Source organism: Aegilops tauschii, chromosome 7 (genome assembly GCF_002575655.3).
Source record: "Aegilops tauschii subsp. strangulata cultivar AL8/78 chromosome 7, Aet v6.0, whole genome shotgun sequence".
NCBI classification, from domain to species: domain Eukaryota; kingdom Viridiplantae; phylum Streptophyta; class Magnoliopsida; order Poales; family Poaceae; genus Aegilops; species Aegilops tauschii.
In genome coordinates this window covers 341,456,589-341,475,176 of record NC_053041.3, presented here as the reverse complement: position 1 = coordinate 341,475,176, position 18,588 = coordinate 341,456,589, and positions in this window count along the sequence as shown.

Genomic DNA, 18,588 nt, shown 5'->3' with positions numbered 1-18,588 from the left:
CGTCACTGACATGTGGGCCAGACGCCTATTGGGCCCACATGTTAGTGACCCAATGCACCTGCAGCTAAGTAACTGAAGCAGCGCCCCATAAGATATGTTGCATGATTAACATAATGGCTACGTGGGTATATTTGTTGGAGTAAATTACGGGGGAGGGAAGGGGTGGAAATATTGCTGGTCACAACGGATTGGACGAGCGTGGGGGGAGGAGAGTCATGCATGCAGATTTTTTCCACACGGGGTGGAGTGGTGGGACTGCCGGAGGGAGAAGGAAATTCAAGCAGGCGTTCAGATTTCAAGGTGCACTAAATTATTGCATGCGATGATTAAGGCTGGCCATAGTGGTGGTAATGTGGTATCTTACTACTAGCTGGTACTACCTCTGTCCTGGTTTATTGGTCCCCATTGTATTTCGTGTCAAATTTTGACCATAGATTGAACTAACAAAATGTTCATGCATGTCACAAAAAATTATATCATTGAAAACTATGTTCAAATACGAATCCAACGATATTGTTTTTGTTGACATGCACTAACATTTTGTCAGTTAAATCTTCAACCAAATTCAATGGGGGACTAATAACAACGACCGATGTAGTACTAGTGTAGAGCGCGGCGCTGCATGGGAGTCTCACCCCGCTCGTTGCGCGGCAGTAAAGCCGTCATATCACAAAACCCAATCACTCCCAGTAATAAGTGGCCTGGTAAAATAAACGGACAAGCAACCATCACATCCCTCCGTCTTTTTTGCATTTAATCTCTCTGCATTTACTTTGTTTGGTTCATCTCACACACTTGATCCCTAGCTACTACTCCTAGTATCCCTAGCTACTAGAGTAACATAGGTAGATACCATATCATGTTAAATATTATGCTACTTTGTGTCATACATGGCACTGTAAAGGTAGTCTCATATCATACACTAGTATCATGCACATGATACTAGTATATGATACTTTCCACTATGAGTAGCCTAAAGAGAATATTGACTAATCTCTACTCTCTATCTCGACTCTTATCTCTATTTTCTACTCTATATATTTATTTACTCCTATAAAAATCTCAGTTGGTGGTGATGGTGTGTCTGCCTCTGGACAACGTGAGCCGTTCGATCTACTTGGAACCATCGGCTGAGATGTGTGTGCATAGAGACATGGCCTTGCCACTGGAGGTATAGCAGATATTTACCCACCTCTGCCACTGTATAAAATACGGAACTACTCATTCCAGCTTCATTTCCTTTCTGGTTCATCTCCTTGCATTCTTGCCGGCGGCGGCGAAGGTTCCTGAAGATGGAGTCCAGACTCTAGAAACCACTACAAAAACTATTCCACCGCCTCTATCTTGTCTTGGTAAGAGTAGGTGAAAATTTTGAATCGAGCCCTTTAAACTAGAAGGGGGGTACTAGTAATCTAATAGCTAACCTTGTTGTGATGACTAGATAGGACATGGCACGCACCTGGACGGAGGAACTAGTCTGCATTGTGCATATAAGTTTTGTCTGAAGTCAATATACCTCTACTTTGACAAAACTTATAGAAAATGTATCAAAATTCACAATGTCAAATCAATATTTTTATACTCATTATAAAACGTAGTTTCATAAAATATATATCTGGTATTGTAGATATTGATATTTTTAGTAGAAATTTGGTCAAAAACTTTGCAAACTAAGGACCAGAGGGAGTATCATGCATGTGGAATAGGCAAAAAAAATTGCTCATTTATAGCCGTCCGAAGTATCAAAGGGCGTGACCACGCAAGGGAGGCGAAGGTCATGGGAGGCGCGACGGTTGACGGAATTAAGTGAAGTTACATCCACACGTCGGCATGGCGTGCAATCACGCGGAAGCTATACCGTCAGGCCTACAATATGGGTCTAGTAGACATGACATCTAGTGGGTCCCGCATAGTACTCGAGAACTCTTTGGGGGCATGCAACTGTTTATCCACCGGGCAAGCCAACAACCCCACGCCGTTCGCACACCCTACCCATCCGGTCTTCCCCGTCTTCTACCTTACAACAGTTCGCTCCCGGTCATCCCGTCCTTTCACATTACACCAGTTCAACTTCTCCTAACCCGCTGCCAAAATCCATGGCCTCCCAAATCTCCATGATCGGCGGTGAGTACAAGGTTAGAGCCATCACCGGCGATGAGTTCATCGTCATCTACACCCGTAGATCCGCGACGGTGGAAGCATGCCGTGCTCGCTTCCTACGCATGTTCAAAAGTTTAAAGGATGAGTGGGTCGTTGGGCTAGATGTTGAGTGCACCACAGTTCTGGAAAGTGAGAAGATTCTAAAGGAGGCAGAGAAGAAGAAGCCCGCCGTGATCCAGGTTTCTGTACATAACGTGTGCTTGGTCCACCACATATGTCGTGCCGACGTTGAGTGCCAGTATTTTAAGAACTTCCTCAAGGACGAAACGGTGAAATTCATTACTATACACTTTAGGAATGACAGGGATGTCCTGGGTCGGATAGGCCTCGTTGTAGGCAAGCCCTTCGATCTCCAGAAGGCAAGCCTGGTGTCCTCCTCTCAGCCTTCAATGCTGACCCTGGCAGCAGCCATGATTGATCCTTCGTACGCTAAACTGAAGAAACCTCACCACGAGTTTCATCATGCATGGGAGTCAAAGACAATAGATGAAGATCACATCCTGTACGCAGCAATGGATGCCTACCTTTGTTTAAATATCTACAAGGGTTGGATGAAGAAGCAGAGCCCAGTGTCCGGTTCAAGCAAAGATGCGTCGGGGAAGAGAAAGAGGAAGAGGGACGAGGACAAAGTCGAGGACGTGGACTCGAACTCCGAGTAAGGTGGTAGTGCCGTCACTCATGTTGGTTCTACTGCAGTGTCAAGCGGACTAGTTTCTTAGTTTTATTTCAGGGGTGTGTTGTGCTGAGCCCCTAGTAGAACTATGTTTATGTTCTTTCTCGTTATTTGAACTTTATGTTCTTTCTCATTATTTGAACTCTTTAGTACGTACAGTAGTACTAGTACTATGTCTTACTACTGTTCTTCTTGCAGTTGGTACTACTGCTCGTATCTTCATGTTCCTACTGTACTTAATACGTTCGTACTAGTAGTATAATTTGGGTCAATCGATTTATGAAAGAAGTTCGACAGAGCGAAGGAAGAAGACAGCAGAGAAGCTACCCCAATATCTATATTAGGGTGGCAGGGTGCGGAATGCAGTTCGCCGGAAAAAATGGATCGTGCCCGGGGTTAAACGGATGGCGGGGTGGGGGGAGCATGGCGGTGGCAGGCGGTTCAGGGGAGGGAGGGGCAACGGTGGCATGCAGTTAGGCGTGTGGCGGGCTGCCGTCTCGATGCCAGAGAGAGAAGATGAACAGTGCATCAATTTCAGACGTTGAAGAAGCCCTTCTGGCCATCCATGTTGCATCCAACGGCTCACAAGAGTCGACTGACCCAAATTGCTCCTTCAGATTGCAGGATCGATGTGGCATTCAAGGTCTCGAAGGTAGATTCCGTGTCCGCAGCCGGTTTGCGGTCTCGGCGCGGGCGCGGCCGGCTTCCGCCACGACAGCCACCATGCATGCCTCCTCCGCGCGGGCGGAGACGACAATGACACACTGCATGCATAGACGCGGCTCCACCAGCTGCTCGCGTGCTTGGCAGCGCGGCGGCATCGCGAGGAGGGACTGCAGACAACGTGAGCGGTCGAGCCTTCGGCTTCATGGCACAAGGATGGCGGCGACACGGCGGTGATGGGCGAGAAATGGTTGGCCGGAGCAGGCGGGCGCGGGCATGCGCAACGTCGGTAGCGGCATATTGATAAGTGCACGTATGGGAGCTTAGTTTAGTTTTATATAGGGTTGGTCAAACTTAAAAGAAAATCATACTAGTACACGTAAACATTAGACCGAGGCAGCGCTTATATTAGTTACCACAGCCATGATACGGAATCATGTGCAAGCGCGTGAACCGCGGCCGCGCGGTCGATCGAACGGTGCGTCACCATGTCACGCTCGAAGGACATCCACCGAACCGTTTTGTGTGTGTGAAAACAATCCCCGAATATTAGTCAACTTTTTCCTGGAAAAGTTCTTGACACAAATATATTTCCATATATTTGAATTTTAGCTCCACTTCGTGTTTATTTGGATTTGGACGTTTTAGGTGCGCCCTAGTTTTTTTTAATACTGATTTTGTGTGTGTGACTGAGAGAGAACGTGTGTATGTGTCCATATGTGTGTTGTGGCGGAAGGGCAATGTGGAGACGGTGCGCGTGTGATAGAGACATAGAGAGGTGTGAATGTGCAAATGATCATGCATGAGTGAGACATAGACAGATGCCGATACATTGTGTATACATGAGAGAACGGTCTTCTATTTGTACTTGTGTGTGTGTGTGAGAGAGAGAGAGAGAGAGAGGAGCATCTGCAACACAACAACCATCTCTCTCGATTCGTCCGTCCCTCACATGATCGCATGTAACACATGCATCAACGCACACATTTTGACACCCTCACCCGGCCCCTTCCCACCTCAAGGCCCGCACATCGCCTCTATCTCGCACGCACAATCTCTTCGTGAAAACCCTATTTAGCATGTAGCTTTCCGTCACATACACACCCATTTCTCTCCATAGGTTTGATTTCTCTCAATATCTGACACACACACACACACTCCCCCTCCCCCGAGCACACAATTCATCCCCGTCCAAGGTTATATGGTGACCGCTCTCGCTTGTGCTTCTCTGCACCCCAGCATGCACAACACCTCAATCTTCAAAGAGGGCATCGAGGAGATCGAAGACGGCGACCACACTGCACTAGAGAATGCGGGGCCATTTGGAAGCAGGATGATGTGACGACGGCTGACTGACTCCTTCCCCCGTCTCTCTCCCGCACAAAATTACCAATCCCTCTCTCTCCCGCACAAAATTATCAATCCCTCAACCCACGAGATCCTTCCCCTCTCGTCGATGTTTTTCTAGCTCTCTCATCAAACATGGTGTCTCTTCTCCTTCCACGTGTACAGAATCCGGATGCACACGCATCTCACGTATATTACATGTCTCCATCTTTCTCACAGACCTAACTTCTTCCTCTCTCTCTCTCTCTCTCTCTCTCTCGTTAGGTTTGTCTCCTACTCTCTCGTCCACATACATACAATCTTTCCCGCCCTATCTGCTCCATCTTCGCAAGCTCTCTCTACACGTTTCATTCACACATTGGGATGTGTTCAAAATGTTGCTTTTATAATGGATGATGTTGAGTTATGGTTGCTTTTGTTGCATCCTATAAAGTAATAACTATGAACTGCATTTAGATTCTCATTTGACTGGGATTATGTGAGCTTGAGCATATTGTGAAGTACTATAGACCTCGTATACATCTTGGAATTCAACAATGATTGCAACTATTGAATTGTATAGACCATTACATTCGAAGTCAGTAGCCTAATATATTTATTTCACAATTATAAAAATGATTAATTCACTACAAACTAAGAAAACAAATGTGTACTCCCTCCGTTTTTATTTAAGTCCGCGTATTAGCATTGGTCAAAGTCAAGTTTTGTGAACTCTCAGAAAGTTTATAACAAAAAATATTAACATATACAATAAGAAATAAATACCATTAGATTCATTATTGAATGTACTTTCACATCATACATATTTGTTATGGTAAATGTTTATATTTTTCTATAAACTTGGTCAAACTTTAGGAAGTTTGACTTCGGTCAAACCTAATATGCAGAGTTAATAAAAACGGAGGGAGTACTAGTAGTTACTAGTACTACTAACTACTAGTACTACTCGCTAGTTGCTTAGCCCAATCACCCAACACACCACACGGGGAGTTCAGTGTCACAAAATTTTGAGGTCGGCGGGAAAATCTCCAGCGACCCTGATTCGAGCAGTGCGAAGTTACATCATAGCCTTCGGAACAGGCCTACGGATGACGCTTGGTAGGGGGTTGTTTTCGTAACTTCAGGTTCACCCTACCCAGCCAACCCCACCCCAACACCCAGAGTAGTGCACCTGAATACTCCCCATTTTCTATCCCCACCACAAAATAGACTTCACCACGACACCGCAGCCTTCATGCTCCTCCCCTTCTACATCGGCGCACTCATCCACCGTAGCGCAGCTGCCACATCGACGACCTCGTACGCCGCACTGGAGCCGGTCCACCATCGTCGTCGTACACAGAGCCTCTTCCCCGGCACCGTCTTCCACGGTCTCGGATCTGCTTCTCGGAAGCCGACGCCAAGCGCATAAGCACCACCGTCGTGGACAATATACTGACTCCCGTTGCCGACCATGACGCACAGAGGCCGCCGCGACCATCGTTCCCCTCCTCTATTGGTAATGTGTGTATTGAATCACTTAGCAGTACATGTGCAGTTCCAATTTTGTTCATAACTACCCTTCAAATTTCCTGGTTGCTATTGTTCCCGTAAAAGTAATTGGTTATAGCCTCCATTGTCCAACAGAATATCAGCTTGTAATTGTGCGTCGCTCCTGTATTGCATTGTGCTTGGGTAGGTTCTTCATCCGCAACCAGTAGTGTGGCAAATGATGGAAAGTTGTTTAGAACTAGCTAGATGCCCACGCGTTGCACGGAACATCAAGATGCATTTGTATGAGTAGTTTAGCTTGTGGGAGAAAAGGATGAACGAGCGAAGGCCTTATTTGCAAATATGGAGAGGGGTGTGGGTATCTTTCTGCAAAATTGCCATAGTTTCCTTCCTATCCGTCGGATATAAATCGGGCGGCCTATATTGCAGGATGGCAGGCACACCATCATCACCAACTCTGTTTTTTAAAAGAGTGGAGAAGTAGAGATAAATATTAAATATAAAATAAATATAACAGTAGAGAAGAGAGTAGAGATAGCAGGGACGTTGGAAAAGGGTCACGCACGCGTGGGAAAAAGCGGCCGGGCGCGCGCTAGTTTTGGCGCGCAGCGTCCGGCGCGCTTTATAAAATCCAACGCCCTCCCACCGCTCTGTGCCTTGCCACCGCTCCCTCCTTGCTCTGTGTCTCGCCACCGCTCTCTCCCCGCTCTACGCCTCGCCACTGCTCTCTCCCCGCTCCTTCTCACCTCGCCGCTGCCGCGCCACCATGCCGCAGCGTCGCTGGGAAACTTGGGGATACTGCGGCGTCCGCGCGCGCCCCTCGGGTTGCGCCTCGGGATCTGGTTCCGCGGGATACGCCTCGGCCTCGGCAATTTTGACACTGCCAACGAGGCCACCCACGCGTATGACGCGACGGTGTGGCGCCTCCGGTGGCCTCATAGAACATTGAACTTCCTCAATGTGCCGACGCGGGAGCGGGTGCAGGAGCACGCGCCTCTGCCGCGGCTTATCACCGACGAGGATCGTCGTGACAACCGCAGGCGGGAGCACCGTCTCGGCATCGCCGAGATGGACAAGGAAGCCATGGCGCTGTGGTGCCAACGCTTCCCGAAGGACATCATCAACGAGCGCGAGTTCTACGCGCAAAGGAGGGCGGAGAGGGAGAAGAGAAGGGCGGAGCGAGCCGCCTCTCGCGAGGACAAGCGTACGCGAAAAGCGGACGCTCAATTCAACATGAGGCTAGGAGCAGCGTCACCCTGGGAATTCGACGACGATCGGTATCTTCACGCCTACATTGAGACATCGGAGGAGGACATCACCGAGGAGGAGTTGGATGACGAGGATTAGTTGAACTATATTTTTTTGATCTATCTATGCTATATCTATGCTGAGAACTTCTCCCTCCGTCCCAAAATAGAAGAGCATTTTTGACACTAGTGTAGTGTCAAAAATGTTCTTATATTATGGGACGGAGGGAGTATCTATGTCTCTACTCTCTAGTGTCTACTCTCTATCTCTACTTCTCGATCTCAGCACTCCGGGCCCACACAAACTGGCTATTCCGGCGCTGTAACACTTCTTTAAAGTGCTGTGTGTTGCGCTTCTATTGGAGATGCTCTAACATGGCAGACGAGTGCTTTAATGTTGCGCACAAGATGCGTGAGTATTACTAGTAGTATATTTTTCTTGCCATGTTGAGATTTTAAAACCACGAGTGCGAACATGCAGAGCAGCAATGAAGACCAAACACGGGATATTGGGGACACCTTCAAGGAACGTGGCAAGTTAAAGAGGAGCTGCACCGAACCTGTAAAATGAGCTTTGGTATGTAACACCCTTTCAGTTACTTTCGTTTAGCCTCGTGTTCTTCGATGTGTATATGTTGTAGTTTCTGTTTCTCTTAGCCTCATGTTCTTCGATGTGTAATAAGAAGAGTCTTAATCATCCTAATGCTTTCGTTTTTAGCTTGATGTAGGAAGCGGGTGTTCTCACCTTGTAGTCTGTTTTTATATTTTTGAATTCACTTCTCCGAGTCCTGTTTATCTGGCTTCTACTAAATGGATCTGGGTTGCTCTGAGTATTGATCTAAAAAAGAAGTAACTTCTTGTCAGGATGCAGTTCCTGCGAGGAGGGAAGTATGGTCAACCTCGAGATCATGTTTCCAAAATGAGGCTGGATTACACACAAGGTGCCAGTTCCCTAATGATGTTAGATTAGACACAAGGTGCGAATTCCCAGATGATGTTGGATTACACACAAGCCAGGTGGAGTCGCCAACTGTTCGTCTCCTCGTGGCTCTAGTAAAGGCTGAAAGAAAGCGTGCAGCAGCCCTTGAGAGTGTAGCTGAGTTCCTGAAGAAGCAAAAAGAGCAATCAGATGCTCTCTTCACCCAAGCCAAAGAAGAGATGGAAGAAGCCATAAAGAAGCTAGCAGAGGCAGAGCAGGCTAGGCGTCTCCTATTATCTAAATCTGTTGTCAATACAAATTTTCCTTCATAATAGCTAGGTTCAAATGTTTATCTAGTCAGCATGCCTGTTGTGATGTCCGTGCATCTACTGATGTGGCACAAAATAAATTTTTTGGGGTCATGTAATAACAGCAATTACTTGCCAAACAATAATAGACGAAGCATTGGACATGGTATAGTTCACGTGCAAGCCCAACATTTCAAGTTCAGCTTCCACATCAAACTCATGTTAACAGATATCTGCACATTCATAGATAATGTCCACAACCATGATTCACTTCAAAGCCAACAAAAATGTGAGGAGAGTTATAAATAAAGAAAAACCTCTAGTTCCGGCTACCAGTGCGAGCACAACAAGTCAAGACCATGCGTAATTAATCATATTTTGGTCATTTTTTGTGTTCTAAAATGCCGGCCGGCTCGCGAAAGGACGTGTTGCCGACACATGCGTGGATTCAATGGAGGCAGGCGGAGCAGTCTGAAGCCGGTTGCATGCGGCGAGGAGGTGTGTTCAGCCGGGCCTGCAGCGAGTGGGGCCCTCTTGGCCGGCACGCCGGTTCAATGCCTGTGCTATTAGAGGTCGCGTCCGTGTCAGAGCAATCACTCCCTCCAGTCCTTTTTTGTTTGGGTATAACAAAATCTCGTTTTCCATTCACATTTTACAAGTAAAATTCTTGGACAAACTTTGACCCAAAATACTATGGGGACTAGTAAACCAGGACGGAGGTAGTAGTTTTTTTTATCAAAGAAGGGTTTCCCCCTTCCGATTTTCATTACTGAAAACCAATATCTAAACCATAGTATTTGCCCTAGAACTACCAGGTTCAACATCTCGCAACATAAACCCATACAACCATACGCCAAGGAGGTAGTAGTTCTCAATTCCATTTTTGCTCCATACCAATCGTTCTAAAAACTACTTAGTACTTATAACGCGCCATTGAAAATCAGAACTCTTCCCCCGCTAAAAAATGATATATTAAACGTGGCTACTCGATCTGTGGTAACTGGCGAGCCACCGCCTCCAGGTCGTTCACCTGTGGTCCCGACCATCAACTCCTACGGATCAAATTATCACACGAGCTGACTATTCCTACAAAGGTGCGCTCCACCACGTACCGGGTACTCGCGGATGCAGCAATCGTGCACCTAGGGTTTTAGGGTTTATTTGTTAACGGTGTCTTTACGTAACTCTCAATGTGCGAGACAGCAAGAGACCGACTGCGTGCGTGCGCCTCTTCTCTTCGTATATGTACTCCACTATTTGTCTGGTGTCCAAAAAATTATACAGTAGTAATAATTACTAGCAATGTGCCAATGCGTTGCCACACGATCAAAGTAGATTAATACATATTCACCAATTTGATAGAAAATAGAGTCTAGTTTTGAAATACGTATATCAATAAAAATATGTTATGTTTCACTCAAAATATATTCCTTTGGCTGTTTTGATGAGATAAGGGAGGAATGTTGTTGGTTTCAAGATTCGAGAAGTGGTATATCTCTAATTTCTACTCTTACTAGCAAGATGCCCGTGCGTTGCACGGAACATCAAGATCTTGTGGGAGAAAAGGATGAACGGGGGAAGGCCTTATCTGCAAATCTGGAGAGGAGTGCGGGTAAATTGCCATAGTTTCCTTCCTATCCGTTAGATATAGATCGGACGGCCTATATTGCAGGATGGTAGGCACACCATCATCACCGACTATGCTTTTTATAAGAGTGGAGATAAAAAACAGAGTTGGTGATGATGGTGTGCCTGCCATCCTGCAATGTCCGATTTATATCTAACGGATAGGAAGGAAACTATGGCAATTTTCCAAAAAGATACCCACACCCCTCTCCACATTTGCAAATAAGGCCTTCCCTCGTTCATCCTGTTCTCCCACAAGATAAACTACTCATACAAATGCATCTTGATGTTCCGTGCAACGCATGGGCATCTTGCTAGTTGTTGCAAAAAGCCCATGTGTGTGTGTGTTGTGTGTGAGAGAGAGGGAGAGAGGAGGAGGATGGAGTGCATCTGTGACAAAGACACAAAGAGTGTGTGTGCGAGAGGTATCAGCTTAAAATGAGACGATAGTGTGTGTGTGCACGATCGAGAGGGCGTGTCTCAAGAAGGGACGAAAAATCTACATAGATACAAGGAGCGCGAGAGAGACATGTACGCGATAGTGGAAGCACGAGTGTGCAGGTGTATAAACCTATTTGGAGGCTAGTCGATCAATGTTTGTGAGAGAAATATGAGTCGGGGGTGCAAAAGCGAGAGTTTTGTGTGTGTGTGAGAGAGAGACGGTAGTCGGGAAGGGGAGTGGAAGTAGGAGTTGTGTGTGTGTGAGAGAGGGGGGAGTTTGTCTGATCGGTAAGCAAATGAATAATGTCAGTTTTATAACTGGGATGGAGACGGAAAGGAGACCGCAACAAATATTGTGTCTGCGGGAGAGAGTAATTTTAGTGGATGAGTCATATCTAGAGACATATAGGGTGTGTGTGAGAGAACCCATAGAGAGAAAGACAAAGTGAAAGATGAGTGAGACTATGTGTGTGGCGGTGAAAAAGAAAGCTTAGGTACCTAGTGATACCAGAGAGCGGTAGAGACGTGAGAGATAATGAAAACTGTGTAATGTATAATGATAGGGAGAGTGTGACACTTCTCAAGGGAGACGTCGAGAGACCATGTTTGCGAAGATAGGAGAAACATGAAGTGAGCGTGCGGGTGAGCTGGAGAAAAGAGAGTGGGCGAGAGAGATGGGCGTGAAAGGAGTCAACATCAAAGGGATTCAAATATTTGAATTCGAGATGGTGATACATGTAATTCATACTCGAACCAATATTGATCTATCAAACATGCATACTCATATGAATTCACGCGCATCAATGTTATTTAATATGTAGATATTACTGATCCATACATTTTAGTAGAACATAATTTGGTTTAAATTTCTTGAATTCAACCTTATGATTTTGAGATCATTGTATTTGTAAATCATATTATACATATAAAGGAGCAGAATTCTTTGTTGTGCTTTTGAAAGTATATATAAAAAATGATGTATATAGAATTTTATTCAAATCAAAAATGGATCCTACCCGAACAAAAATAGAATACAAACTGGATTCGAATTGAGTTGGCACGATAAACGTGCACTCATGCTCTGCAAAAATTTGAACGAAGCAGGGAAAGTCGCAGTAACCGCCCGAAACCAAAATCTGCGAGATGGAAATTGCTGCATATCCCTGCCATGCAAAGCCTATCGGCTCGATTTCTATATGTTCCGATAGGGGTAGGTTTGTAATTTCACTCAAACATGACATAACCGCCTCTCACCCGGATTCATACACGATGGGCGCCAAAACACAGTGTCTCCTCGGCCGAAATCAACTCCCTCCCCGATTCATACACGGTGGGCGCCAAAAACAAACTCTTGCCGGCAAATATTCGGTGTATACGAGATTACCGTCCTATCCCCAACCGACTAATATTGCTGTGATGTAGGAAATTTTGAACGGGGGCTAAGTTTGTAAATTTCCTAGCATTTGAGACAAGCGCGCCCTGAAGACATGGTTCCCCCCTTCCTCTCTCCCTCCATTTCCCCATTCATACTCCGTGGGCGCCAAAACACCCTCTCCACCCCAGCCTCCTCCATCCGCCACCCCATCCACCGCCGTCCCGTCCTCCATGCCGGAGCTGATACCCCGACGCCGTCGTCCATTACAAGAGATCGACCTCTCTCATCCACGGCTTTGGACCGGGCTCCTTCCATCCCGTCCTCTCGCTTCATCCCCGCTGTTGTCCACCTTGCCGGCACCGCTCCTATGACAGTCTCGTCCACCGCGCCCCGCCGCCACCGTCTACCCTCCTAGATCTGCTTCCACGCCGCCGACAGCCATCGCTACCGCAGCACCGTCAAATTCTCAGCAGATGCATACACGGCGCGGCACCAGAGGCGGTACTCTTTCGTATCTGCTCAACTTATTTATCGCAGCAAGAAAATAGATCGCCACTGCTTTACTCTGATTTCTTGTCCATCACTTACTTGTTAGTTGAAAGCAAACATTGGTTGCGAAGTTGCCTTTGTCCGGTTTGCACCTTCAGATCCGCCATGGCACGCTCAACACTATACTCACAATGCTTATGGTTTTCCCCTTTTATATTCCACACTAGTTAAATGACATTAGACTAAATTTCAAAATTGGGTCAGTCGATTTTTGAGAGCTCACCGGAGTTCGCCGATGCGAATGAAGGGGCTCAGATGGGGACGGTGGTTGTGGGGGGTGGTGGTGGGGCCTCGCCGAACGAAGAAAACTCGATGCGGGTGGGGGCGGGGATGGGGGTGGCAGAGGAACACAGGCGGTGGGGGCCGGTGGTTCGGCCGGGGCCCGTGCGGTGTTCTGGAAGAATCAGAGACGAGGAAGAAGAAGGGTTAGGAGATGTAGGATCTTCATCCAACCGCCTGAAATGGTCGACTGAGCCAAATGACAAAAGTCACACGACTTGCATGCAGGCATGCCTTTATATTCAGTACCATCATCGTAGCTGCTTAGCACTACTCCTGAATCCATCAAGCTAAACAACGTGCCACTCATAATTCCAAACTTGTTGCTGAAATACGAATCTGATATGATGCTGATATTACTAGAACAGATAACGTTTAATTGGTCAGCTAATGTTCCTACTTTACTTTCGAAAAGCACGTGCACCACCTATAGAGAGACAGCAAGGAGTTGCATTCTTAATGCGCTCTGGTTCATCATGTGTGGGCACTGCGCAACGAACATTTTATTATCCAAAATCTGCTTCCTCTTCTTTAGCATGTTCCTCTTCCATTCTTCTTTAATAAGTACTCTCTCCGTTCCTAAATACAAGTCTTTGTATCTATTCCACCATTGACTACATATGGAGCAAAATGAGTGAATCTACACTCTAAAATGTATCTGTATACATCTGTATGTGATCCATAGTGGAAATCACTACAAAGACTTATATTTTAGAATGGAGGGAGTATGATAGTAGTACAGTATGTTCCTTGTAGTGAAGATGAGCAGGGACATTTGCAGTGTAGAGGTCCATACGGTCGGTTGTGATGGACCCTTTGAACTCTTCGGGCCTCTTTGATTCGTAGGATTTTGTAAACATAGGAATAGGAATTATAGTGGCCTTTGAGAGTTACATTGATATTATCAGTACCGCACCTTCAGTTGAAGAGAGATGGTATCCGAAGCCTTTCTAGCCGTACCGGCAATACTAGCACATATATTCCAGCAGGTTGCACTTTGCTGATTTTACTCATGATGCTTATAGTTTTCCCGTTATATCTACACTATGATCTGTGTAGCTGCTTTGTGTCGCACTAGCAGCAGTCCACTCTTGAAGCTAAACAACACACCAATCATAAGTCCAAAGCTTACTTCTTCAAATACAAATTGTGATATGATACTGATATTAGTTAACAGACACACATTTAATTGGTTAGGTAATGCTCCCACTTGATTTTCCAAATGCATGTGGCCACATATAGAGAGACAACATGGAACTGCATTTCTTTGGGCGCTGTGATTCATCATGAGTGGGCAACCAACATTATATTCAATGAAGCGGAACCTCAAGAATATGCTTCCTCTTCTGTTCTTTAACATGTTCCTTTTTTGTTATTCTGTATTTAGTACGTACAGTATGTTCCTTGTCAGGAAGGGGAGCAGGGACATCTGTAGTCAACAGCTGATAGAGATGGCCTGTACGTGATCGATAGGCTTTCAATTAGTAGTGGCAATACAACACCGTATTTTCCAGCCAGTTCCACTTTCCCGATTTATATATCGTGGTTATGGTGTACCCCTTTTATGTACACTACGATCTTCCTAGTTGTTGTGTGCTCTTGTTATCTGATAGAGGCAAAGGTGTCCCGTCTTTCGATGAGATGATGAATATCGCTTTGATGGAAGTCGACTTTGACGATCCGACTACGAACGTGCGAGGACGTCGCGCCTTAGCAATCGCTAAACCAACTCCGAGAGGTTATCGACCACGCCGGAGCACGATCAACCTGACCACGAGGGTCTGTTTCCTGCGAGCAAACGAAGAACAGGCAAGAAACTGAGATTGCAATCTGGATATTGCGAATATAAGATGAAAGCTTTATTGATCAAGGTGGGGTTCTGTGACGCCTTTGTCTGGTCGCTGAACACAAACGAAGTACGCGAAGTTGCAGCTATGGCGAACTTTTAATCTAAACAAAACCCAAAGTCTAAACGACGCCCTAAGGGCTGTATATATGGAGGAAGAGGGGGGAATTTCGTGGCCCTTGAGGAAGGGGTCCGAAACCAACCCTATCTCTTGTTTCCCCACACATACGGACTCTAAAAACAGCCTATACTTATGTATTTCGAAATTACATGGGCCTGGCCCAATAATAAGGTGACGCAGCACCTAGAATAACCTCTGGACGAAAGTTATGAAGTAGCATCTTGTATATTTCGTCCAAGGCTTCATGCACGCATTATGGTGGCTTCAACGTCCTGAAATCATCACTTGTAACTCCGTTCTTGTTCCCCATGCGCATGCCATCATCTCCATGCTTGTTCTTGCTCCAATGTTCATCCTTCTCAAAGCTAGGCCCTTCATTTGTAAGCAAAACAAATGTATCCAATTTAGGCAGCATCATATTCTCATGAACATTAGAATCATTAGCAAGAAACGAAAGTACCTGGTAATTTAATTGGCGTGCGCGAGCTCTAGTAATTGGTCCAGTATGTATAGCAGCAGGGCCTGTGGGTGTAATAATTGTATTGATGTCCTCATCATCCTCCCCTTCTTGAAATGAAGTCGTCCTCGACGGAAGCTCATCTTCCTCACCCAAATAAGGCTTCAAATCTGCAATATTAAAAGTGGGACTAACCCCAAAATCTGCAGGCAGCTCAAGTTTATATGCATTATCATTTATTTTCTCTAACACCTTAAAAGGACCATCAGCACGTGGCATTAGCTTTGATTTGCGCAAATCAGGAAATCTATCCTTACGCAAATGTAACCAAACAAGATCTCCAGGTGCAAACACAACATGTTTTCTACCCTTATCTCCAGCAAGTTTATATTTAGCATTCATACGCTCAATGTTTTCCTTAGTTAACTCATGCATTTTTAAGATCAATTCAGCACGTTGTTTAGCATCAAAATTAACCTTCTCCGAAGATGGAAGAGGCAACAAATCAATAGGTGCACGAGGTAGGAAACCATACACAATTTCAAAAGGGCACATCTTAGTAGTAGAATGCAATGAACGATTATAAGCAAACTCAATATGAGGCAAGCAGTCTTCCCACATTTTCTTATTATTCTTCAAAACAGCCCTAAGCATAGTAGACAATGTTCTATTGACTACTTCAGTTTGTCCATCAGTTTGGGGGTGACAAGTAGTACTAAAAAGCAGTTTAGTCCCCAACTTAGCCCATAAACATCTCCAAAAGTGGCTAAGAAATTTAGTATCACGATCTGAAACAATAGTATTTGGCACACCATGCAAGCGAATAATTTCACGAAAGAACAAATCAGCAACATTAACAGCATCATCGCTTTTATGACATGGTATAAAGTGCGCCATTTTCGAGAATCTATCCACGACAACAAATATGCTATCCCTCCCCTTCTTTGTTCGAGGTAAACCTAAAACAAAGTCCATAGATATATCCTCCCAAGGAACACTAGGTACAGGCAAAGGCATATATAAACCATGAGGATTGAATCGTGACTTAGCTTTTTGACATGTAGTGCAGCGAGCAACAAAACGCTCAACATCCCGTCTCATCTTTGGCCAAAAGAAATGTGTAGCAAGTACGTCCTCCGTCTTCTTCACGCCAAAGTGTCCCACTAATCCTCCTCCATGCGCCTCCTGCAACAACAAAATACGAAGAGAGCTAGCTGGAATGCATAGCTTGTTAGCACGGAACACAAATCCATCATTAACGACAAACTTGTTCCAGGTTCTTCCTTCTTTACAATTCTGCAATACATCTTTAAAATCAGCATCATGCACATATTGATCTTTGATGGTCTCCAAACCAAATATTTTGAAGTCAAGTTGTGAAAGCATAGTATAGCGACGAGACAATGCATCAGCAATAACATTTTCTTTACCCTTCTTGTGTTTAATGACATAAGGGAAAGTTTCAATGAATTCAACCCATTTAGCATGTCTACGATTCAGTTTAGCTTGACTTTTAATATGTTTCAAAGATTCATGATCAGAATGTATAACAAATTCTTTGGGCCATAAATAATGTTGCCATGTTTCTAAAGTCCGAACAAGAGCATATAGTTCTTTATCATAAGTAGAATAATTCAGACTAGGCCCACTCAATTTTTCAGAAAAGTATGCAACAGGTTTGCCATCTTGTAATAACACACCTCCTAATCCAATGCCACTAGCATCACATTCAAGCTCAAAAGTCTTATTAAAATCAGGAAGTTGGAGTAAAGGAGCATGTGTCAACTTATCTTTCAATACCGTGAAGGCTTCTTCCTGTGCGGTACCCCAAACAAAAGGCACATCCTTCTTTGTAAGCTCGTTGAGAGGTGCAGCAATGGTGCTAAAATCTCTCACAAAACGCCTATAGAAACCAGCGAGTCCAAGAAAACTCCGCACTTGTGTGACCGTTTTGGGCTGCGGCCAACTCTCAATAGCTTCAATCTTGGCTTTATCAACTTCAATTCCCTGTGGAGTAACAACATAGCCAAGAAAAGATACTCGGTCGGTGCAAAAGGTGCACTTCCCAAGGTTACCAAACAAACGTGCATCACGTAGAGCAATAAAAACAGCACGTAAATGTTCCAAATGTTCTTCCAAAGATTTGCTATAAATCAGTATATCATCAAAATAGACCACCACAAATCGTCCAATGAAAGCACGTAAAACTTCGTTCATTAGTCTCATGAAAGTACTAGGTGCATTAGTTAACCCAAAAGGCATGACTAACCACTCATATAAACCAAACTTAGTTTTAAATGCAGTTTTCCATTCATCTCCCAATTTCATACGAATTTGATGGTATCCACTACGCAAATCAACTTTGGAGAATATTGTAGAGCCACTCAATTCATCAAGCATATCATCGAGCCTAGGAATAGGATGACGATAACGAATAGTAATATTATTAATGCCTCTACAATCAACACACATACGCGACGTACCATCCTTTTTAGGCACGAGTATAATAGGAACAGCACAAGGACTAAGAGATTCGCGTATATAACCTTTGTCGAGCAGCTCCTGTACTTGACGCATAATCTCCTTCGTCTCCTCTGGATTGGTACGGTATGGTGCACGGTTGGGTAGCGATGCACCGGGAATTAAGTCAATTTGATGCTCAATCCCTCGAATAGGTGGTAATCCCGGTGGCAAGTCTTGTGGGAAGACGTCAGCGAACTCCTGCAAAATGTGAGTGACAGCAGGGGGCAAAGAGGAAGGCACGTCCTCGAATGAAAATAATGCCTCTTTGCACACAAAAGCATAGCAAACAGATTTGCTGAAATCTAGTTCATCAATATCAGATTTTGTGGCAAGTAAACATGCACTTTTCAATTTAATTTCAGAAACAACACTAGATGGTGTATTATTAGGTTTCATTTGTTGCTCAAATTCCTTTGCCACAATCTGATTTTCACTCTTATTTTTCTCCTGTTTTGCTTTATTAGCTCTATTAATGTCATCTTTCAAAATGGAATCAGGAGTCATAGGCAGCAAAGTAATATTTTTATCCTTATGAACAAGAGTATACTGATTGTTTCTACCAT